The following is a 19,704-nucleotide window of genomic DNA, read 5'->3' on the forward strand; positions in this document are numbered from 1 at the left end:
CATTGCCATTGACTTGACATGGCTGGTCATGCAGTGTTCCCTCAGTACAGTGTGGCCTCCACAAAGAGACAAAACAATTTGGATTCCTGATGTTCACAAATTGCAACATTCTGTATGAACAAGAGTATTCAATCTGCGAGTAATTAAAAACACATTTGGTGGATACTTATGGGCATGTCATAAACAGCCCAAAGCATCATTTGGACTCAAAGTGCCAGACACACAAATTGCAGAATCCTTGTTTTTGGTATTGCTAGATAAGTGTACCTACCTTGGAGGAAAAAGGAATGATTTACTAAAGGTTTATGTGTGCACCAACGGGCCCCAACTGCATGCACACAAACAGAAGATGATGTACTAACTGGGTGCAACCAGGATTGTCTCTGCCAAATGGTCAAAATTGCTGCGCAGTTTGTTTTGTGCATTCTGTGAGGCGTGTATGCAAATAGATTGCAAACCCCAACTAGAATGAAGTTGGGATGTTGTGTAAAACGCAGAGACCTTTCACCCTATATTCAATTGAATACAGTAGAAAGACAAGATATCTAAGATTCAATTTATTTCATTTATATTTTTCAAATATTCTCTCATTTTTAATTTGATAACTGAAATGGGTGCACAGTATAACGGTATGTTCAATATAAGGTATGAATTTGCCCAAAGGAAGAGATTTGGACACGAACCAACAAATCAAAGTACCGCATATTGATGATGTCATTTTATCTGCCTACGTGCTCAATGTTCAGTTTGAAAATGGTCTCAAGCAACAAATCCATAGATCACGGGGAACTGGTTTGAAAAAAAAAAAAACAGGACATGGTTCAGATTGACAAGGTCAGATAGTGAGCAGAAATGTAATTTGCAAGATGTGTCGCAAGACAGTGCCTACTAGCAAAGGTAACGAGCAATTTGTTTTATCATCTTAAAACACGTCACCTAGTTTGAGGAGAGTCAGCGCATGTGCTCATCGCCCAGTCAAACATCCCACAGCTGGTAGGTTATTTTAATATATACCATATTTTCTGGACTATAAGTCGCTCCGGAGTTCAAGTCAAGTACATAAAATGCATAATAAAGGGAAAAAACATATATAAGTTGCACTGGAGTATAAGTCGCATTTTGGGAGGAAATTGTGCGCTTAGTACACATCATTTCCACCGAGCTACGATGCTACATGTAGCATGCAAGAAAGTTACGGTACGATAACTTTAAACTCACCAAAACGGTTGTAGATCGATTAAATAAGTCTTTTATTTATCCCCGACCATGTAGAAAGTTTCAAAGTCTCCAAAAGTATTTACGTATTCGGTCGTAATTATGTTGTCGTCTCCTTTGTGCTGAGTGTGCTCCTCCTTACATGTGTGGCTGCATGATGACACACACACACACACACACACACACACACACAGCCATAGGCACGGCAACTGCCCCTTTGTGGTTTATTCTTGTTCAACCATCGCCTGTAAGTAACTTAGACAATTGTGTGTAATGTGCATGCAACATTTATATAGGAGCTGAATTGTGGCTGGCTGTACTGTATTATTGACTTAACGTGCTAATCACTATCGCTAATGCTAATCGCGGTTGCTAATCGTTAGCATGTCTGCCTGTTTGTGGTTCATTCTTGTTCAATCGTCGTCTGAAACTAACTTCGACAATTGTGTGTAATGACATTTATAAACGAGCTGAATTGTGGATGATTGTAGGTTGTTGACTGAACATACTAATAAGTATCACTAATGATAATCGCTATCGCTAATCGTTAGCATAGGGTCATCTTGTTCATGAGTTTCAAGTTTCCTTTGTTTCGACAATGACAATGATCTTCCTATTTTTTTGTGAAAGAAAACTCTCTTACCGTGCTGATAGTTTCGGCTGTCACTTGCAGCCTTCCTCGGAGCCTGTCACTGCTTCCACATGACGTGTCTAAAAACAGCTGACCGGGTCGGGGGAATCTTCAAAATAAGGCTCCCCGACCCGATTAAGGCTGTGCTCCAAGCCCCGGCAAATGCGCTATACAAATAAAATTGTATTGTATTATTTTGCTCTGAACACGTCACATGGAAGCAGTGACAGGCTCCGAGGAAGGCTGCAAGTGACAGCTGAAACTGTCAGCACGGTAAGAGAGTTTCACTTCACAAAAAATAGAAAGATCATTGTCATTGTAGAAACAAAATAAACTTGAAACTCATTTAACGAATAGGAAGAAAAGATGAACATTATTGGATCATCTTGTTCATGTCTATGAAAATACATGCGTATGTAATGCATAGATTGATAGTATTTTCTGTTTCTTGTGCAGTTTCACAATATAAACAGGCAACTTCGCTGCACACCTAGAGTCTGTGGAGTTTGTTTGTGAATGTTTAGCTGTTTGGATAAGCTGGCTTCCTCAACTAGCAAGGCCTTAACAGTCAAATTGTCTTTTGATCACACGGTACTATTTTAATTACTTATTTAACAAAACATTAGACTTTAACCGTTATAACCTCCGCCTGCCCAACTGAACCTCCTTCCTGCCACCCTCTCACCCAGGTAAAACTGCCTAGAACTGCCAGTGGACTCAACAACAACTTATAGCCACTGTCTAGCTCAACTCCTAGTTGTTATGGTAATGAAAAGCAGCATGGGCAATGGCTCATTTGCAAGAGACAAGAGTGGAATATTGGTGCACAGTACCCATCAGACATAACTCATTTCCAAATGTATTTGTAGAACGATTCTTTACAGTGTTATAATGACGATTTACAAATAATGGAGGTGAGAATTTTTTGCCTTGACTTGGCTCAGTATCATGGAGACTATATTTTTCCTAGGAGGGATCACTACAAAAGTAATAAACTAGGTTAATTTGGCAGGGCATAATTATTTTTCAAATAGATAGCACTTCCTCATAAATGTCCCTTTGTTACAGCATCCAAGTTCTTTAATGCACAATTGTCAATTTTACGAGAACAAATAACGCCCTCAAACACACATTTTAACTGCATTGTGTGTCTTGTAGTATCTTAATCTTTGTTATAGCCCCTTTGCTGTAACATAAGATTATGCTACCCATCAGAGACTATAAAAGTCACTGAAAAGAAGACCCACAAAAAAGCAAAAATGCAGACTGTTTTCACTCTTCAAATTAAAACTCACCTCTTGCACCTTACGCTTGGACAGTTCTTGATCTCATATCCATCAAGTGTACCTCTAAAATGACAAAGATACTTTATTGTAGAACTTAAATTCGACCCCTGACTTTGTCAATAGACAGCATGCACAAATGTAGTGTACTTTGCATGGATTTAATTTGCTACAGTCATTCACAAATTATTTGATTTAGCTGATTTAGCTTTTGGCTGCTGTGGCAGTGATATGCTTGATGGCAATCAAAGGGCAAGAAAACTGCAAACGTTCTTCTGGTGATTTCACTTTCCATTTAAACTGATAAAATGACTACTTGCCCAGTGTAAGATGCTTCAACACTGTATCAATGGCCGTGGCAATAAACATTACACCTTTTTTTTTTACCTTTCCAAGGTGCACTTCAGCATTTTGGGTAAAGGCCTCAACAGTCTTCTCCTGAATTCCAAGAAAACTGTCTGTATGGCATTCTCAAAGCGTTCAACTGCAGATGGAAAGTAGACGTTGGCTAATTCTGGCATATTTAAATGCAAATGTTCATTTATATGCAATGTCCCTTTTAAATAAATAAATTAGAAATTACAAACATCATCAAAAGATACAACATGTAACTAAAGATGTCCCCCCCAATCAAACTCATTTTCGAAGAGAACTACATTGGAGTGCTCATTTTAAGACAGGAGGAATGCTCGGTGGAAGATGATTGCACTAGTGATTGAGCAAAGAAATATTCTGAACACTATATACTTTTTAAAATTCAGTTTATAGTCATCACCAATATATGAATTATCATAAAATGTTAAGGGAATATGGTTGATTAGTCATGAAAATGATAAATATCAAAAAACGTTGCTAGGAGGTTGCACACCAAAAACGAACACACCAAAAAATGCAGGCCATTGAACCAAAACTACCTTGAAAGTAATAATATAGAGAACATACTCTAGTCTAGGTCTTGTAAATGTATTCGCTTGAAAATTACATTCACAATGACCCCACCCTCTCTATTGTGCTGTTATGTGCTTTGGCTTCATTACAGATTCAACAAGACATGGTACCCCTGACAATACTGACAACCTTCCTCCCGTGTCGCCTCAATTTTAAATTTCGGGAACATTGCCAAACAAAAACAACGGCTGCATATCAGGCAATATGGGGAGTCACTTCCTCAACTCCGTATCACCTTCATCCATCGGCTCATGTTGCCGTGCATTTTCTTACCCTTGCTTGACTGATATCTGCTTAAGCCATAAAGGATGCATATCAACTCAATTTCGCTGTTAATTAGCTTCACTCTAATTTTGTCCACATTCCCCAACTCCCTTGGGTTCGCTCTTTTGTTTTTTCAAGACCCTGTGGAAATAAAGACACCATTGCCTGCAGAATATATGATATCACTCAATTTGTATTCCCAAAACTCCAAACCATTTTTTTCTCGAGTGGAGTTATGATGTGCACATGCAGTCAGAGCAAGTGCCTGTTTGTTGTAAGTTTATGGACTGCAGGCGTGTCTCTGACCTGCCAATGAACTCCAATAGTGGAGCCAGGCAACAAAACATCACCACTGTGTGGACCGCAAGACTCACCAAAGTGTGCAGTATTTCTGCAACACAACATAATTTAAATTTTTGTTGAACTTATATAACAAGACCAAGTTACAGGAGTTAGGCATAGGCCTGTGCCTGTGGTGGTCATGGACAAAGCCCACAGGCATTTTTACTGTTACAAAATATATAAAGTAACATGAAACCTGCCGTGTGAAATCTACAGTTTGGACCCAAATTATTTATACCAGAGTTACATTTTGATTTAATAATGTAGCGAATATGCCTTCAGTTGGACCACATCTTCAAGGGCTGAAGACAAGAGTCAGCCCGGAGATGCATCAAGTCTACAACAGCCTCACTTCAAAACAATAGAATCACCAGGGGACCCCTGCCATTTGACTGAACAAGGACATGCTCAGGAAGACTCAAAACCCTGATAAGGAGCCACTCATTGTCACTTGAAAACCTCTCCAGACAACAGATGTGGATTTGAACGGCCTTAAAACAGACTTTCTGGAGCCTCCCCCCAGCGGGAAGCCATAAGGTTTCTCTCACAAACCCCGATGAACATTGACAGTGCTGGATGAAGACCGACCCCAAGTAAACTGTAGCATTGAACTTCCTAGGCTTTTTATCAATCAAAATTACCTTGAAATGAAACATAGTTGAATGTATGTTTGTGTCTTGCTTACTTTGTGTATCCTGCTAACTTTGCATTAATGAATCTGCTTCTCTATGGTAATAATCATTTTCCTGGTCCGGTTTATGAGTGTAGATATAGACTTAAACTCATTCCTTTGACTCCTAAACTTTAGACGCATTCAGAATGAGATGTTTCCCAGATGAAGTATGACAGTTGATGCCAGTTACAAATTGTGAAATGCAAAAAGGTTTTAAACAGGACAATTTAATAGACTCAATTCTAACTTTATTGTCATGAATTGAAACTCACCTGAAACCTGAGCTGGAGGTGGGGTGGACACCTCATCCCCTCCCCTTTTTCTTAAGGAGATAAAAAGGTCAGGCCTTTGTCTCGCTCGCTCTCTCTGAACTTCAACTCTCTCTCGACTTGACGCCCTCTCAGGAAACAAAATCTCTTCAAGAATTGGCTCTTCAAAAATCTCTCTCCAAAGCTCTCCCCCAAAGAAACTTCCCAAACTTACTTTTTCACTTCTCAACTTTTTGATCTTTTGGCTGCATTTTTGCTGGCGAAAATCGACCGCGGTCGACCTCAGAAGCTAGATTGGACCACTCCGAATCTCGTCACCACACATGTGACAGACGCACCGGACTCCAGCCCTTGGGCAGCAACCGCGGAAGCAACACGCCGGTTCTGTCCCGTTCGGACCCCCAACCCCGCGCCGCGGCCGGTCGAGTCATCTGAGAACCCAACAAAGCTTGGTCTCACTCCAAGCAGCCTCCTTCTATTTTTCCCTTTTGTTTTAATTTTTTTTTCATCTGCAAACGAATGACCCCTCTTTACCCCTCTTCGCTCATCACGTGAGCTTCAGCAAATGTAAGTGACTACGATGTAACTCGCTGAGGCTTTTCACAGTGGGTGGAGACAAATTGATAGCTAATGCTAGCTCACTTTGTGCATTTCATAAAGTCTGCCGACTTGACTCTATCGTCCTTAAACTCATCGAGTCATTGTTCCCTTTTTCCCCCTATTATTTTTTATATTTGTTTTCTTGTTTTTCTTCGTTTATTTAGGCCTGCTATATCGTAGTGTTTTCTTGTTATGTTCCACAAGAATAGTTAATAAACATTGTCCATATACAGAAGTTAAGAGTGAAATATGTGTGTTTGGGTTAAGGTCTTAACCTCTATTTTATTCCATTTTATTGTAGCACCTTCACATTTTATGACTGATTTAATGAGGTTTTTCGTCAAATTCCCCTCTAAATAACATAAAACTTTGATGGGGTGGGCAGGAATAATGCAGGCATTGCTCCCGGCCACTACAAACTATTGACACTCTTACGAGTGACCCCCATTTCCGCTACAATAATTTTATATTTATTCAATTTTTTTCTTTCAATTTTGTATTATTGCTGCAAATGACTTATTTTTAGGGATGCTCTGATCGATTGGGCACCAATAATGATCGGCCGATTTTCGAGAAAAATTATGTGATCGGCATCGTCGATCAAAGCCTTTTATTGCCGATCAAAAAATCAGATCACCCACAGCTCATGCTTCGCAGCCTACAGCCATGAGAGATCAAACCTGCGAGCCTGTTGAAAAATATACAGGTATTCCTTATTTTGTTGATATTGTTGAATTAAAAAAGAAAATCAATATGAAGCATACACCAGAGAACTAAAATGTAAAAATACATGTAGTTATGTATGTAGTTATTATTTCTTTTCTGTTTTTACTCTGCCCCTGACTCGCCTGTCCGCATTTCCCCACACAGTATAATGCGGTCAAGTGGAACAAGGGTTTTATTTGATTCTATAAGACATGATACTATCTTATATTTTAATGATTATACAACAAGTAGTATGCTATGCCATCAGAAGATGATATTGGCTGCGCTGTGCCATCCAAAGATGATATCGGCACATAGCACTGTATTGTACTGCATTCTTTTTTGTTGAATTTTTTGAATGCACTGTGTTAAACTGTTGTTATGGAAACCCAAACCAGGTCAGGGTTTACAATGATTTGTTGAAACAAATTGCACAATTCTGATTACTTTTTAAGGCTTCCACAGCATAGTGGAAATGAGACCAATGTGCGAGGACTCTATTCTAGATTTTACAACTCTGAGGACCACTTGCTTTTCTGCACGGATGCCTTTCCAAACAAGTGGTGACAGTATGGAAATTGTGGGATGAGATAAAAGCCTTTTTCAACACGTACTCTTGTTACACTCACACCCATTGTTCCATGACCATCTCACATCTGTGAGTCAAAAAGCATGTCATCAGCTCTCTGGGTGGCAAAGCCAAGGCACAATTAGTCATAATGTAAGAACCAAGGCAAGATTAGATGTCAAGGGAGAAATGGATCTGACCCATTCACTCATTGCACTATCTGTGTCAATGTCACAATGCTCCAGGTTCCAACACAATAATCTGTAAATTGGGAGCAGAGTAAGAACATGGAGCATTTTTTCTCTTCTGTGATTGACAAGACCATGATGCCGCAGTGATGTTGCACTGCTTTTGAAATAAAGACTGTAGTTTCCAGAGAATGGAGTCCTCTTTTCAATGTTGGTGTATTTACCAAATGATCAGCAAATGGCCTTGCAAAACCTTTAACCAATGCTCATCAGAAAATCACAGCAAAACACCATTACTTGGCTGCACTCATCACAAAACAGGATGAAACACAACAACAATAACACAAAAATCAAAATGGCTCGAGGATAAGCTTTTCAAAGTGTAATCTACTGATCAACACATATCTGCAGTCTGTCAAGTTGGTGTAGCTCCTCAGGCAATGTTTGCTCAATGACTTGATGGTCCCATGTCAATCATTATTGCAGCACCCAGGGCCACTGCTCCCTATGCGCAGAGCATGTACAGTGCTTAAGGCACCATCGTCCAGAGGGCGCACATTGCAAAATCGTCAGGCTCGGACAGTAACGAAATACATGTACCAGCGTTACGTATTCAGGATATAAAAAAAAAAAAACTTCTGCCATACCAATTTGTAAGGCAGATTTATATTTTTTTCATGCCATCACTGAGGAATGTACACACTACCATAAAAGCCACTTGGGCCATGGCTTTGTTTCTTTTGTTGCTGAAAAAAGATATGTTCAATAAAAATAAAAGGATTGTGATGTTGCAGTTGAATGCATTTTACGTGACTATATTGATTTCAAGACATATTTCAGGAACAAAAATAGTTATTTTGGTCAGTTAAATTTAACAATATGGCTCAGTTGCTAATAGAGTAATACAGGTAATAATAATAAACAAGACATAAAAGGTGAGGTAAATGTTTTTTTTTTTTAAATTAAGGTACTTTTTTTTTTTAAGACACTATCTTACCCCTCCATGAGCCTTCACCTTACCGTAGTGGAGGGGTTTGTGTGTCCCAATGAGCGTAGTTAAGCCCAAAAAACAAACAAACAAAAACAATCACAAAATAAATTCCTTTATAAATAGCATCAAAAGAAACTAAGTCTTCCCCCCAAAAAAATTTAGAAAAACAAATAACTGAACAAATATTTTTTTTTTTTAAATGAACAAGTAATAATGATCACTTCGGCTACAAGGTTATCAATTATTCAAATATAATGACTTTTTAATTTTAGAATTGTAGTGCAAGACCACAGTACATTTTTGTGTACGTGTAACCAAACTTTATTCAGTCAAATATGTAAGTATGCCCATAAAGACCAACACCAATATGTAACTGATACATGCATTTGAAATGGCCTGCACAGTATAAAGCAGAGCTGGGCAATCCATCCCGGGGATGGAACGGTCTGTCCCTTCGTCCTGGATGGACACCTATTTTTGTGATGGAGGACAGAGCGCGACAAGTTTAAAAAAAAAGGGACGGACTAAGCAAGGACGGAGATGGATTTTAGTCCGGCCCACTAATTGTCCCTCATGCATGTGACGTGGTCGCGAGGCAGCCAAAGTTCTCATCTCAACCTACTCGGCGAAATGGGCAAATGACAAAAATTGCCTCCAAATACTTCAAACACGCCACTAGTTACCCAACTGCGCAGGAGATTTTTCAACAGGGGATACAGCGCGAGTCCTACTAGTACGACAAGTAATGAGACCCAGTAGCGCGAGCAGCGTCAAAGCCAGCACATCGGCGACTGACGCCAGCATGTCGCTTAACTGTCCGCTGCTGGAGGAGTATGTAGCTTTAGGTGTGCTAAAGCAAATGCAAACAAATATCGCCCTCTTGGTAAAGTTTAACAGCTGTAAAAAAACAAAGAAAGTAAAAACATACCAAGTATAACAAGCTGCTTGCTCACGGTTCTCCAAACCTGGTCTCTTTTTTCCTTGTCCGGGCACTGATAGCTGGACATTTCAAATAGCTCAGGATGTCCACAAACCCCAACGATAATGTTTTCCTTCATTTTCCACTATCCACACAAGACCAAGTGTACGTGACGCTGTGTGTGACTGCCCGAAGCTGACTGGGTGCCGCGAGGCGAAGAGGGAAAAGAGAGAAAAAGTTCATTTGTTTTAGCCACGCTGAATGGAAGAAGAGGCGAACTTTCTATGCTTCGCACCGCGTCCCACCGCTCCAAACGCATCATCCAGGCCGCCCCGAACGTAATCGCACCCACCCGCACTCTAACTACATTGACTTTAATTGAATGCGCTGCCAGAAACGCCCTCAATGGATTTGTTGTGAACACATGTAGCAGCACTGAAACTGCTGGGGGGGAAACCAGCGAGCGAATCAACAACCCGAAGGGCTGACCAATGGAAGCGCTCACTGGGCTGAGCGTCTCCGCCCATCCGTTCAGAGACTGACCGCTCTCACGTCCGCTGCATTGACGTATAAAATGACCGCTGTAAAATAAAGAGTTACAACTCTCAACTTACTCATTTCGTCTCCTTACACACATACTTGTGGTGGCAAGCGGTTTGTCAAACCGTTAACCCAGAAGTGGGTGCCCATAAGGTAAGTGGATTTGAATAGTAAATTAGCCAGCTAATGAGCTTTAAACGAACCTGTGCCATTAGCATCTCTCCCGCGGCGTCATGCATGAATGCTTTTTTTTTTTGGTTGATGGGGGCCAAACGTAAAGATAGAACCGCTTTTAAAGGACGAGGCCAGACGGGGTCGGAGGACGATCATTTTTATGAAGGACGGAGGGACAAGGACGTAAGGGTACCCAGGTCGCGGACGGACGACGAACCGGCAAAAAATGGGTCAAGTGCCCAGCTCTGGTAAAAAGTTATTTTTTCAAATAGTTAATTAAACACACCCTGAACATACCAGTGTTTACTTTTTAGCAATAAATAGCAATTCTGTTAAGCCTTTGTAGTAAAAGTGGTCAAAAGGGATGTGATGGGATTTATTTTTGTCACTGACTTTGAGTCTCTGTCATTGCAAAATAAATTACCATCCGCACACTTGTTGACTCGCAATTGTCCCTTCCAGCACTTCAGTCGACTGCAGTGACATCACCATAATGTTGACCTCAAACTGGTCTATTAAGACTATTATCATTAAAAGTATTATCCTGTATACGTGCCTAATCCCCCAGGCCCCAGTTCAGAGTTACTTTTCTTTTCAGTCAATAGTTTTGAGCTTTATTTTGTAGTTAAAAGCAAGGACCTTGTTTATTTTTAGTAATGTCCTATGACTCAAGACGATAGAGGAAACTGGGGTCAGACAAGTAATTTTTTGTCAGTACTCTAAAGAGATTGGCTTGGGATGATGCACTGTTTTATTTATTTATTTTTCATTGTCATCCTGCCATTCATACTCTCTGACCCCTTCTTTGGCAGTGGTAGTAATCTTTCCTGTAGCTGTGCAATTTACGGAGATGATTGTCTTTGCATCACCTTCCTCTAACAACCACTCAAACACAGTGGTCTTCAAAGACAAAATCCAAGTGTACAAGGCCTTGAAGATGGCAGAGCTTTCTCACTGGATGTTAACTCAAAAGGTCTCTTCCTCTCCTCGAAGTCTGACTTTGAAAAAGAAGTAAAGTGACATTCACCAGTATATATTTTTTTCCAGACTCAAGGGCACACTTGTACACGTTTAAAATGTAACATATTGTAGTTAAAAATTGTGTGATTTCATTAATTCTATCGAAAGAATATTTCATAGATGCCGTAAAATGCCATTCCTGTGACGTTCTTTGTGAGCTGTGACTCAACAAATCGGTTCAGCTAAAGAACAAGGTACAAAGCAGCAATTGTCATTTGTGCTTGATATGCGAGATCAAACCTCCAGTGCTGTGAGACCTCATGGAATATGTGTGCATACAAATGCGTTGTGTGTACCTTTTGATTTTAAAGGAAGCACATATAAAAGGAGCATTTTCTCAGATGTGAAGAACAGAACAGAAATCCTGTGTGGTCCTGTGTCACTGTGTTTACTAAAATCAGAGATGTCCATCTGCAAAATGACTACATTGCACAAGAAAAGATAGAAACATTTGTCACTGCCTGTTTAAGCCTCAATGTTCATGGTTTTCAGTTCCACATGAAGCTGCTGATTTGTTTTGCTGTATTCAACTGTAAGTCTTCTGTAATGGCCTTGATGACCACAGTGTCCGAGCTAATTAATTTGTTCCTGAGAGCAACATTACATTTAATCAGAAAAAAACCCCACTAATAGTTCATATTTGCTCAAAAGTGCATTTGAATGATAAAAAACTCACCTACAATATTTACCTATGTAAGCATGCTGAACTGTCAAGAGACCAAGACAGCTGAGTTAAACTGCCCCGCTGGCAAATTAGATGTAAGATGAGTCAGGCATTTAAAGCCAGCCCTCTCAGGAAACCCATAGTATGAATAAATATATTCTCAGGTTTACTGAAATACTCTGAAAACAAGCTTACAGTATACCAAGAGCAGTCAGAACAATGAGTGAACGGCTAAGATATATTATCTCATTATGCAAAGGGACAAAATGGTTTTATCCATACCCACATTTTTTATCTGTAGACACGGTAGCATGTCTGCATGAGCACAATCTCATATGATGTGATTTGACAGTGATTTGAACACCTGATCCATATAAAATTGATTTTTCAGGTTAATTTTTAGTGCCCTATTTTTGTAGATAGGAGTCCGTGCGCTGGGATTAGTGTTGTCAAAAGTATCCATACTTTGAAAAGTATTGATACTTACACTTTGTATCTGAATACAATAGTAATATGTCATGGTATCAATACTACGGTGCGCATGCCTGAAGCATCCAATGCATGCTCTCTGCAAGATTCGCAGTCTACCCGGCAGACAGCCTCTTGCCCCGCTAAAACCTGCTGTGTAATGGTTTGCTGGTACGCTTTTATTTTGAAGGCCGGGAAGGAGGGGAAGTGTGCAAAATAAATAAGTAACTTGACTGCGACTTCTGGCCGCCTATTGGACCCAAATAATTATACAATATGGCAAATCCAACCCCGGGGCTCACAATGCAAGTCAGCAGGCAGTTGGGTAAATACTTGTGGCGCATTTGAAGCGTGTCCATAGCGGGTTCGAATAATAAATTACCCAGCTAATGATCTTTAAAAAGCCTCTGCCGTTAGCGTCTCTCCCGCGGCGACGTCAATCACGGATGCCTGTTTTTTGTTTTTTTTTGGGGTCGGGGGGTGGAATGGGGCGGGGGCCGACAAAGTTTATGAATATGGCCGGAGGGTCGCGGCCAGAAGGGTACCCAGGTCAAGGGTGGAGGGTCACGGCCGGACCGGCTAAAAATGGTCAAGTGCCCAGCTCTGGTGCCAATAATTATCGGTCCGATAACTATCGTGCATCCCTAGTCATAGTGTGTTGTAGTGATGTGAAAATGAAGCTCCTCAGTTCAACTTTGGGCTGAAAGTACACTCACTTGCTATTTCCTAAACCTTTATTTCAACCAACAGTGCTATCTAGAGTAGTCAAAAATACAACTAGATCATGAAGCAAATTTGAAGCTTCATTTTCCTATCACTAGTGTATCGTATAATTTTTTTTAAAGAATAACTGAAAATATACTGGGGTACTGTATACCGTTATCGTGATGTAAAATGGCTTATATCATGACATAATTATTTTTTTTCCATAACGCCCAGCACTACCAGTTTGTGTTGCACCACACACAGAGCCAGATCACATGCAAGGAGAGATTCAGGTGTGCAAGGAGTGCTGCTTGCACCACTGGAGCTGGGTTGGTGGGGCTTGCTCAAGGGCACCTCGACAGTAGCCAGCAAGCAGACTACCATCTCTTAAACAATTATTTGCCATTTTAAATATTTTTGCCGAAGTGGGAAAAGCCAAGCCCCACTACAACTTGACCCTGCACTAATAGCATCCTCAAATATTCTCTCTCTCTCAGTCTCTCTCTCTCTCTCTGCATATTATTTTGCAATATGATGGAGGTATTAAGATGTGGATAAGGTCACTTAAGCCCACTGAAGACCCATGTCCCAAGTCACCGCCCACCGCTGCTTTTGTGCAATGAAACTAAATCTTTTTGGTTTAATGTTAGGCTATGCTGACTGCCGCTGCTCTCGTACCTGACATCATGGTCACTATTCTGCCTACACACCAACCACAGCCAGATCATGTTTCATGTTTGTTTTTGTTTTTTTATAGTGCAAAATCACAACATGGTGTCTCAATGCCCTTAACTATATTAAAAACAAGGACACACAGATTCACATGAACACACAAACAGCAGAGCAGACAACAGCAAAACAAGAAAGATAATGTACGTTAGCAATTGACAATGCAATGTTTAAGCATCACCAGGAATAATGAATTAAGATTATGATTCACCATTCCAAAACGTACCCTAACTCGATGAACTGAATTGCACTGCTTTTTGGAAATGTGGCTTTAGTAGGCCACAAAGAATTCTCTCCACATAAATTACAACTCACATAGGAAATAGGATACAGGGATGTGTCTTTTGTGTTGCTTGGCAGCATAACAAAAGGCCCATTAGAGCTAATTAACATCTGTTTCTGGCTCTTCAGCGTGATTTAGGCTGTCAAGATTCCTTTAAACCAACCCGACTGGCAGGCACCAGCAGAGGCAGGAAGGATGCTGTCGATCCTGCTTCGCACACAAACTGAACTCCGTGCACACAAGCAGAGTGCCACAAGGCAGATCTGAGCTCAAACCATCACAAGGATGCTGCCACACACACAGACACAGAAATGAGCTGTACTCATAAAGGCACCGTTGTTAGAGTGTTTGTGACCATGCAAAGACCTCATCTGTTTTTTTACAGAGGCTTATTACAGTTAAAAGTATTAAAACATGAAATTTAGATTGGGTTCATTAAATTTGTTATTGTTATTTTATTATTTTTTTTTGAGTATGCTGATTGTGTTTTCAAGTTAAGACCTAGGATATAAGCTGATATGTATTATGTATGTATATTGTCATGTTTGGTTTGTTTTCGTTTTGGACTTTAGTTTCATGTTTTGCTCAGTGTTCTGTGTCTGTCTCGTCATGATTGTTGTGTCCACCTGTGTGCCTTCCACTCCCTAGTGTTGGCCAATCAGCTCCCTCCTACCTTGTATCTCTTGTCCAGGTGTTTCTCGTTGTCTTGCCAGTGTGCTTGTATTTAAGTTGCTAGTTTTTGTTCAGTTCTTGTCGGGTCATTGTCGTATAGTTGCTGTTGTGTTATCCTAGTTGTTGGTTTAGTCCTTGCTGTGGCTGTCACGTTGTTTATGTTTCCCAGTGTTGTGTTTTGTTTGAGTGTTTCTTTTTTACTTTGAGTTTTGGATTTTTCAAGATTTGTTTGTGTTGGTTTTGTTTTTGTTAATAAATACACTCTTCAGTACGCCCTGCTTCTCCTGCCTCCCTGCATTTGGGTCCTCCTTCACCCAACCCTGACAAAAAAAAAAGTCAAGGCCTGAGACCAAGCGACTATCATATTTGTTGTTTTAAGGACAAATTGATCAAAACAAGTGTAGACGAAAAATGGTGAGTGAGTGAGGGAGAAAGCCTGTGGGACATGCCTGGAACACCTCACCTGGGAGGTGTCCAGGAGACATCCTAATCAGATGCCCGAGCCACCTCACCTGGCTCCTCTCGGCGTAGAGGAGCAGTGGCTCGATTCTGAGTCCCTCCTGGATGACCGAGCTTCTCACCCTATCTCTAAAGGAGAGCCCAGACACCCTGCGGAGGAACTTTTAAAAAACATTTTTAATATATTGTTTTGCCTTTTTCTTTTGCGCGGTGTAAATTCTTCAATTGAATGTCCCGATCACAATTTTACGCACCCAAGTCTGAGTCCAAATTACTTAATTTTAAGTGACTGCTGATACAGTCGTGATCCAATACCTATGCAATGCAGAAGAAAAAGAAGACCACTTCCAAATAATCTCAATTATCTTTTGTTTCTTTAGCAAATGTATGCCAAAATAATACCTTTTCACATGGTTGTAAGAACGGCAGTGGTTCAAATCAAAGTAAAGAACGAAAATATGTCATTATTGACTTTAGAAATTAAGATAATTAAAAAAAATTCAATCTTTTTCAGCCAATACCGATGAGCTGAAAATCGGCCCGATTTCCGATCATGTCGATCAGATTGGGACAACTCTAGTAAGCATCATGTACAGTATCACTCAAAGAACATACCAGCTTTAGACAATTTTAGCTCGTTTTGCCTGTGTGGGTAAACCGCATGCGGAATAAGGACAGGCCAATCATGAAATTGTCAGAAAGGATCAACACCTGGCTCACACGAGAGAACCGGTTAACCTTCGGACAGAACAAAGAAATTGGTTTAATGGTTGAGAACATGTTTACTTTGAAAAGATACCACTCATTAATATCAATAAATAAAATAACTTTTTTTTTAAACAGGTGGGAAATGCTTGCTTGAGGCTCGTTGAAGAGATTTCTGTTCAGCATCAGGTTTGTGCACTGATAAGATATTTGTGTGACAAATTTAATTAAAGAACAGCCTGCACATAAATATGTGATATGTTTTCACAAAATCAGGCATATGTCGCACTCACTGAGCGCTCAAGTGAGTCTGTAAATGGCAATTTTTTTTTTGTCATATTATTAAAGCTGAAAATGTTTTGAAGATAATCTGACCAGTGGAGGATTGAAAATGCATTTCTAAAATGTATTATGAAGTTTCGTGACGGAGAGGCTTTAAGTCATCATCGTCTCCGCTAGCCATGAGACAGGGAGTGAGAAAGATCGCAGTTTCGTGACTCGCCGTCGCTGAGCCAAGCAAGGTAAACAAAGCAAAAGACAACAGAACTCCTTTCATTGATTTGTTGTTGCAGTAGTTAAATGAATGTATAAACTTTCTATTTCCTTTGTAGGCTGAGCTGACACATCACAGAGTTGGCTGGAGGAGCTATTTCTTCATCTTCACAAAGTCTCCTCTTTGGATGACATTTCCAACTTGAAAAGCACCAGCCCCGAGGTGTTAAGACCCATGTTAACAAAATTTTAAAGAATGAGGTTATTTTTCCTCCAGATGCCGTCTCGGTAGCTTGGAATAAACGAAAAACAGAAGCTTGTACGCCGCTGAAAATGTACATAGCTGGGCATGGTCCCTCCGTCCCCAAGTTGCCGGGCCTGCATATTTAATCGACCCACATGGTCCCCGTCGGTCGGAGTCAGCCGGCGTCAAGAACAGATTTAATCGGTACCACGTCACACGCAGGTGCCACACTCCTGACACGCAGCCAAATAAAGTAAAATGAAAAATAAAACAGTGTTGTGTACTTTTCGGTCCCACAGACGGAATGAAATGTGCCCCATATTGTTTTTACTTCACCAATCACCACGCTGTGCGTGTATAGCTGCTTGTGCGGCGCCTGAGTTTGTAACGTGAAAGTTATGTTCTCGACGCTGATGGGCTGTCGCTGACGAGGGATGGACTGGAACCACGTGGATCGGCCGGAAATAGTGCAATATATTATAGTAAATCAGCTCGACACAGAAAGGTGTACAAAAATCAATCAAGACATTTAGACAAACACCATTATTAATATGGACCCTGGAATAATTTCATTTTTCAATTTCAATGGCACACAGATTAGGCCATGTACTATGTTGCAACTCTAAGGCACAGAGAGTCGCAGTGCTGTCTTTTAAGTAAGTCTTTTATTTTCCCAACTCACGAGAATTCCACACCGTGCCTCAACTGCTCGAGTCGACTCCAGAGGCGTTCAAAGCCCACATCAGAAAACGTAAATGAGTGATACCTTCAATGGCAATGGGAAAAACAGTGATATGCAAAAACAGAAAATCCATTAAAGAGTTTGCTAAATAAATTACATGGGGGTGTTTGTGAGCCCATAACAAAACAATCACTTATTCTAACATCATCATGAACACATCTTTCTGAGACAGACTAGTCTCCCACATCCTCCCCCACTTGAAAAAATGTTGTCTCGACATAAAAATACGACCATATGTACATCCAAGTTATCAATTTGCAGACACAACAGCATAGTGTGGACAGTTAAACTGGTAACAACCCTACATTTTTTTTTTTAATACCCAGACCACAGTGCACTGTCAGTCCAACATTTGTCATAAACAAAAATAAAGAATTTGTCATCACAGCCACAGATATTACACATGTGTCCGTTCTAATATTGAAGCAACATTTTCCCAGTTCACACAAACACAGTTGGCCATATTTGTCAACCTACTTCAATAAACAAAAAGGCACCTAGGGTCTGATTTGAAAGTGAGGCACAAAGAGCATGAATAAACATTTCAAACATTTTTCACCAAGGCCGCCAGTAACCCCCAACGCCTAAACACTTAGTAGCTACTGTCCTCTCTGTGAAAGTCGGTTGACCTAATGTATTGTAAGTCAAACATTGTGGCTTCCTTCTCTCTCTCTTTGGATATCATTCCCGAATCTGACCCAGAATCTGACCCAGAATCTGACCCATCGACTACTCTGCAGTGTAATCAACTTCCCTAACTGTCGGAAATGTGACTAAATCCACTTGTTCATCATCCACTTGTTCAAGAAGCACGTTCTGTCCCGAGACATCTCTAGCAATCTGTGGGATAAACGGCGCAGCAGTGGGGTACAGTGAGGGTGAACTGTATGGCTCTGGGACAGCCTGAATCCTCCTCACTTCCCACCTGCGGCACATTAGTTTTCCTGTTTTCATCATGGTGTCTCTTTTTTTGTTGTTTTTGTCTCAGTTAGTCTTGTTTTCATCTGGTGTTAGTGGAAGAAAGTCACAGGGCAATAACAAATTCCTGTGTAAAATCCTTGTTCTGCCTTTCCCATTTTCTAGCTAGAACTTAAACACTGGACTGTCCTCACCCTTTTGACGTTTTATAACATAGATATTATCTTCCCAATATGAGCGGATTTTGCCTCGACCTCCCTTTCCAACATTTCTTGCAAGAAATGTAAGCTATCTACTTGAAGTGATGGACCATGGATTCTCTTTTTGTGTTCCATTTTGCCTCTATCAGCTGATTTAGCCGCATTCCTGGAGGCGATTTTGTAAACTTCAATCATCCTGTTTGTCCATTTATCAACATAGCCCTGGTAGAAACCTGGATTTTCTTCCTGCTCGATGCCAAACAGAAGATCAACAGGAAGCCTTGGTAACCTACAAAAAAGTAAAAAGAATGGAGAGTATCCCGTGGCCTCATTAACAGTACAATTGTAGGTGTGTACTACTTTGGAAACGTGTTTTTTCCAGTCCAATTTTTGTTCCTCAGTTAGTGTTCTCAACATAGGAAGAAGAGTTCTGTTGAATCTTTCTGTCTGTCCATTCCCTTGAGGGTGATACGGAGTAGTGTGAGACCCCTTTATATCGGACAGTTCCTTCAAGTGGTGTAACAGCCTGTTTTCAAATTCTCTCCCTAAATCGTGGTGGAGCTTTTCTGGGAAACTGAATCCAAGGCGAAAGTCATTGAACAGTCTATCTGCCACAGTCTTTGCTGATTTGTTAGAAGTTGCATATGCCTGTGCAAAGTGGGTATAATGGTTCATGACTACCAAAATATACTCGCAACCACCTTTACACTGTTCCAGATGAAGAAAATCATGGGTGAGTGGTTTCAATGCTCTGCATTGGCGCATGTGTCTGCCTGTTTGGCTTTCTTTTCTTTAGACTTTCACATACATTCATGACAAAGTGCTCAATGTCTCTTTGCATTTTTGGCCAATAAAAACGGTCTCTCACCAAACTTAATGTTCTCGCTGAGCCTAAGTGACCCATTTGTTTGTGCAGTTCATCCAAGACGAGAGAGTGATATATCGATGGGAGTTCAGTTACTCTAATCAACGTCCCATCTTCCTTGATCTTGAGCTTTGTCCATTACCTAGCCAATGCCTTGACTTCTGCGCTCTCAGCTTTCAGCTCACGTGCTGCAGATCTCCTTTTTTTTTTGCACGTACCTGTAGATTT

General features: G+C 40.5%; 1 long non-coding RNA gene across 1 annotated transcript; it reads left to right on the forward strand.

Moving 5' to 3' along the window:
* The first annotated feature begins 15,014 nt into the window (after positions 1-15,014).
* On the forward strand, positions 15,015-16,762 carry LOC147153385 (uncharacterized). Its single transcript, XR_015086441.1, has 4 exons — positions 15,015-15,265; positions 16,154-16,204; positions 16,433-16,536; positions 16,627-16,762. It is a non-coding gene; the product is annotated as an uncharacterized LOC147153385 (long non-coding RNA).
* The last annotated feature ends 2,942 nt before the right edge of the window (positions 16,763-19,704 follow it).

The sequence above is a fragment of the Filicampus tigris genome, chromosome 1, assembly GCF_054856515.1.
Source record: "Filicampus tigris isolate MCC_2025a chromosome 1, RoL_Ftig_1.0, whole genome shotgun sequence".
Classification (NCBI taxonomy): Eukaryota; Metazoa; Chordata; class Actinopteri; order Syngnathiformes; family Syngnathidae; genus Filicampus; species Filicampus tigris.